Source organism: Alosa alosa, chromosome 15 (assembly GCF_017589495.1).
Source record: "Alosa alosa isolate M-15738 ecotype Scorff River chromosome 15, AALO_Geno_1.1, whole genome shotgun sequence".
Taxonomy (NCBI): Eukaryota; Metazoa; Chordata; class Actinopteri; order Clupeiformes; family Clupeidae; genus Alosa; species Alosa alosa.
This window is the reverse complement of record NC_063203.1, coordinates 32,444,560-32,450,610: the sequence shown is the minus strand read 5'-3', so window position 1 is coordinate 32,450,610 and position 6,051 is coordinate 32,444,560.

Sequence of the window (6,051 nt, the reverse complement as noted above, 5' to 3'; positions counted from 1 at the left end):
TGGTTTTGCTTCTTGTACCACCTCAAGCTGGTCATTTTAGCTGGTGTTGCTGGTCTACACTGCTGGTTTGAACTGGCGATGCTTATGCTTATGTCGGTCATTCTAACCAGCATGACCATCTTACACCAACAATGTCAAGCTTGGCAGGCTGGTCACCAGCATGACCATCTTGCACCAGCTGTATCCCACAAGACAGGCTGGTCACACCAGCATGACCAGCTTCCTCAGATGGTCACGCCAGCATAGAAAACCAGCAAAGACCAGCTAAAACCAGCTACCTGCATAAGCTGGTTTCTAGCTGTTTTTTTCAGCAGGGTTACTGATCTTAACATGGTATTCATCAAACCTGCCGTTCATCGGGTAAGCAGCACCTTTCTCCGCCCCCTACCGCAATTTGCGTTCACAACTGAACGACATACCTCAATCACAAGCGCAGCTGAATGAAGTTAACTGATGACAACGTTAAAAGGAATCAAACGTTTAGCGATCATGAAATAATACCATACATGATAAGATGCCAACAAACAGGGAGAGAATGAAGATCAGTAGTTCTACTCAAACTACTTGTCAAATCTGAGGCCAATGAAAGTTAAGACTGCTTTTGATATAGTGCAAAGATGCAAAACTGGTGCCCTAAATAGCGATTGTCTCTGAAAGGTTTTCTTATTGACGCATTTAAGCGCAAACTGCATTTAACACTTTTGCTTCCTGCTTTTACAAGGCAGGAATATTTAGGCGCAAAACAGACGTGCGCTTTCATGGCCAGTTGTGGTACATACAGGGGAATACCTAATTAGGCACATTTTACCCTTCTCCTCACATCTCTTTACACAAAACTCCCACTTTCCCCTGACCCTCCTCTGAATGCATATGAGACCGAAATGCGCAATTTGACATTCTCGGCTGGCATGTGGTGGTAGAATAAGAGGTGGGGTGTGTGTGTGTGTGTGTGTGTGTGTGTGCAGGGATGTAGTGTAAATAAGAGGTGGGTAAACTATGATTTCTGTGATCACGGGGAGGTGGACTGCGTCATGCGGTATCAGATTTTTAAAAAGGGCATTCAGAACATGTTTGATGATGGTGGAGGTTATGGTCTAATGTTTATAACAATACCAGTGGTATTAAACAGTTCCTAGAGTGTTGATGAGTTTACATATTGTGAATGTGGATAATACAGTGTGATTTTTGAATGTTAAAAGTTGCAATGGGTGAATAAACTCTTTTGAGAGGTGGATCAACTCTAACTAGATAAAAACCGCGATAGCGGTACAAAAATATGACCGGGCCACTCAGTCCTGTACACATCCGCTTCACAAAATAAATCACACTTCAATTTGTCTCCATATTTTACTCCATCCCCCACTCTTGAAACTTTTTGTGTATGCTTGTTTGGCATGCCTGAGTGTGTAAAGGCTGCACAGAAAGTAGCCTACTGGTGCTGAAAAGGTGAATAGATTGTAGAATAGCCAAAGAAGATGTAGCATTGTTATAAAACCTTTAAAATCTCTAAACAATCACAAGTAGGGCAGTTCATCACAGTTCATCCATTGCAACTGGATTGATGAAAGGTCACTTACACCTGTAGGCTACATTGTATTTGGGAAAAGCAAAAGGTATCAGCATAATGTTATTTATTTATTTATTTATTTATTTATTTATTTATTTTTTTTGTGTATTTATAAACAAAACATCTCTTGTCAGTTCCATGTCAAGTTTTCAACAGCTATCAAAAACAAATGTCATTTTGGATGGATGGATTTTTGTGAATGTTTTCTTCTTCTACATAAGATTTTAGTCATCTTTAGTTCATGTAATAATTTTTATTGTCAATGCACAAATTAAGTAACAGTAGTCTGAAACGCTATTGTTAATGCACAAATTAAGTAACAGTAGCCTAGTCTGAAACGAAATGCTGTTTTACATCTAACCAGTGGTGCAAATAACTGACATGTCCAAATGGGCCTTGATGAAATGCGTCGCTAGACTGTTCATACACATTTTAACGGGCCAAAGTTGAAGAGCTTTTGTCCGCTATTGTTAGGTGCAAATATAGGCTGATTCATGTTCCCTTGCATTGTGTAACTGAGGTCCATGGCTAGTCTGGCTTTCATCAGACCAAGCTCAATCTTTTAAGAAATCAAAAAATAAATGGCGGGCAGATCAGGCTGGGTTCACCCAGCCTAGTCCATAGGCACCGATATTGTTTAATTTTCGATTGAGATATACACGCTCTGGCTATTCTAAATGCAAAATGCATCAGGGAGTTATGACAAACGGTAACTAACAAACTAGATCCTAATAGAAAGCTGTTAGCTTCCCCTAAGCTACAGGTAGGCCTATTTTACAACATAAATTGTCAATAGGCTATGCTGGCGACACAAATAAAATCTCCTTTGAAACCAATGGCTTACGCCTTACAGTATCAAAGCGGACTTAAACTGCCATATCGTACGAAAAATTGTAATAACATTCAAGCAGCTCCATGAGTCAAGGAAAGGCCAATGAAGTAGCCACTTCTAGATGGGACCCACTACACAGTAGCTTAAGGTGTGTTGCTAAAGCAGCCATAATGAAATGAAGGTGTCATTGTTTGGATACTTCACACACACGCTTTTTTAATTTCACAGACTACAACTACCAAGCTGTAATCAAAGCACATCGATTCCCTCTCACACCCTGCACGCACTTAAAACAAAATAAACAGGCGCCTCAGTCTCACTCATGTATAGGCAAAACTGTATCAGACCGTGTAGCGTTGGTAAAATCTTCCATTGCACAGAATGATTTTGTAGCGTGCAATAAATGACAGTCGAAGATACAAACAGTGCTGCTAATAATTTGTTTGGTATAACCGCATTATATAGTTTTCTACAAATGCAATCAATCAAATACCTCCATCACTCAACTAACGCTAACGGTAACATTACCTAGGTCCTTATTGATATTACAAGATTAACACCTGCAGTAAAACCAAGCATGTCCGATAAACATCCTCAGATTTATTTCGCTTCAAGAAGAAATGGGAATTACACTTCATGTGAACATCGCCCCTATCCTTATTAGATGTCCGGCTGCGGTAAATTACAGTCCCTTGTAGGAAGCGCCCATTGTTTTTCCAACCCACTTTTAACTTCCAACAAAATTACGCCTCACTGCAACGATCATGCATCTAGTGGACAAGCGACTACTTATCGCCAATACTGAAAATGCAGCCATGATGATGATGATGAATATTTATTTTGGCTTTCTTTTTAATCCTACTGAATTTGTAATTATGTATCTGCCGATTTCTAATACCCGATAGTATGTGGGTGCCTGTGTGTGCATGTGTATATGTGTGCACCGCCATTTTTACAGGCCAATGAGTGTACAGTCACTAAATGTACATAACCTAATTTTTTTAGACCCCCATGGATGAAATTCTACGAGGAAACTTGGCATACCCCCAGAGAATGCCAGGTCAATCATACACATAAAATGTGGTGCAGTTCTGAACATCTTAACTGAAGATAGGGGCAAATAAAAGCAGAATAATATTGCATTTTCATTTTTACTGGGGGTGGGGTGCAAATCACAAATAGTGATTATGAGCCAGGTTGATGTGGGCCCTTGAGACAAACATACCATAAAGATTCTTCATCCTCAGTGCCACGGTTCAGGTAGTTATTTAGGAAAAACTGTTTTTTTTTTTTATGTTCGGGGCCCAGCCCGGTGGGGGGGGGGGGGGGTCGGGGGGGCTGATGGTGTGGCCCCCATGGCCGAATTCCACAAAACTTGGGCGTGCATACAGAGGGTGTCATAATGATCCTACAATTCCAATTTCGCGGCAGTTTGACTATGTTAGGTCACAGATACCTTCAATTACAACACCTCATTTTTCAAAATGGAATGGGTTGACATGGCCCCTTGAGATCAACATAAAAAAAAAAAATTGGTCCTCCTAAACCCTACGGTTTTCAAGATATTCACAGAAAACTGTGTCTGCCCTACCCTCCTTTCGGGGGTCCAGTACAGGGGGGCTACAGATCAAAGTAGAAAAAAACGATGGTTCCATGCTATCCATGTGGGGTTACATGCCCACCAAGTTTAGTGTACCCCGGTCTTTCAGTGTCGGGAATCATTGGACGGAAATTTGGGCATGCTAAAAAGAAAAAAAAAAAGAAAAAATCTGACTAAACCCATATGAGCGGTAGCGCCAGTTGCTTGGTCAGGTCATAATAAAAGGTGGATAAACTCTATTTCTGAAATTTAAGAGGTGGATAAACTGTGTTTACTTGCGTTTAGCCTGCGCTACATCCCTGCTTACACACACACACACACAAAAGTGCATCTGGCCCTGTGTGTGTGTGTGTGTGTACATCCGTCCCTGTGTGTGTGCGTGTGTGTGTGTGTGTACATCTGTTCCTGTGTGTGTGTGTGTGTATACATCTGGCCCTGTGTGTGTGTGTGTGTACATCTGGCCCTGTGTGTGTGTGTGTGTGTGTGTACATCTGGCCCTGTGTTTGTGTGTGTGTGTGTGTGTGTGTGTGTACATCTGGCCCTGTGTGTGTGTGTGTACATCTGGCCCTGTGTGTGTGTGTGTGTGTGTGTGTACATCTGGCCCTGTGTGTGTGTGTGTGTGTGTGTGTGTGTGTGTACATCTGGCCCTGTGTGTGTGTGTGTGTGTGTGTGTACATCTGGCCCTGTGTGTGTGTGTGTGTGTGTGTACATCTGGCCCTGTGTGTGTGTGTGTGTGTGTGTGTGTGTGTGTGTGTGTGTACATCTGGCCCTGTGTGTGTGTGTGTGTGTGTGTACATCTGGCCCTGTGTGTGTGTGTGTGTGTGTGTGTGTGTGTGTGTGTACATCTGGCCCTGTGTGTGTGTGTGTGTGTGTGTGTGTGTGTGTGTGTACATCTGGCCCTGTGTGTGTGTGTGTGTGTGTGTGTACATCTGGCCCTGTGTGTGTGTGTGTGTGTGTGTGTGTATGCATCTGGCCCTGTGTGTGTGTGTGTGTGTGTGTGCATCTGGCCCTCACACGTTAAATGAGGCTCACTGATTGATTTGTTCTTTCCTCCGAGACTCCTCCCCCTCTAGGTTCACCTGCCCCTTGTTGCCCTCATCTTTTATTTTAGTTCATTAGAACCATAACCTTCAAGTTACCTTAGAACCATAACCTTCAAGTTACCTTAGAACCATAACCTTCAAGTCTTGCTTTAGTGCTTTAGTTTTAGTTCATTAGAACCATAATCTTCAAGTCTTGCTTTAGTTTTAGTTCATTAGAACCATAATCTTCAAGTCTTGCTTTAGTGCTTTTACAAATTCCAGCAATTCCAAAAGCCTCTGCCCTACACACATTCTACTTATTACAGTTTTTCTGAACGCTGAAACACTTTGAAGTACAGCTAGTTGTAGTGGGGGGCAGTTAGTTGTAGTGAGGGGGCAGTTGTAGTGAGGGCAGTTAGTTGTAGTGAGGGGGGCAGAGGGGGCAGTTAGTTGTAGTGAGGGAGCAGTTGGTTGTAGTGAGGGGGCAGTTAGTTGTAGTTAGTTGTAGTGAGGGGGCAGTTGTTTAGTTGTAGTGAGGGGGCAGTTAGTTGTAGTGAGGGGGTAGTTCGTTGTAGTGAGGGGGCAGTTAGTTGTAGTGAGGGGGCAGTTGTAGTGAGGGGGCAGTTAGTTGTAGTGAGGGGTAGTTAGTTGTAGTGAGGGGCAGTTAGTTGTACTGTGGGGGCAGTTGTAGTGAGGGGGTAGTTAGTTGTAGTGAGGGGGCATTTGGTCGTAGTGAGGGGGCAGTTGGTCTACTTCACAAATTATATTTGGGGCTCCGAACACAACCTCCAGGGCAACATGACCAGGCGACACCACTGCCCCACTCCTCACAGGGAAGTGCATCTGATCTCTCATTGGCCAGCAGGTAGGGGAAGATGCCTGTGATAGGCTGGGCCTTGACAAGGGCAACTTCTGATTGGATGGCAGAGGTAAGTGAGGCCAGCCAAATACGCACGTGCACCAGCCTGTCTAATGTGCACCAAGACATGGACAGTATTGTGGCTATGAAACGCAGAACACCAAGTCATGC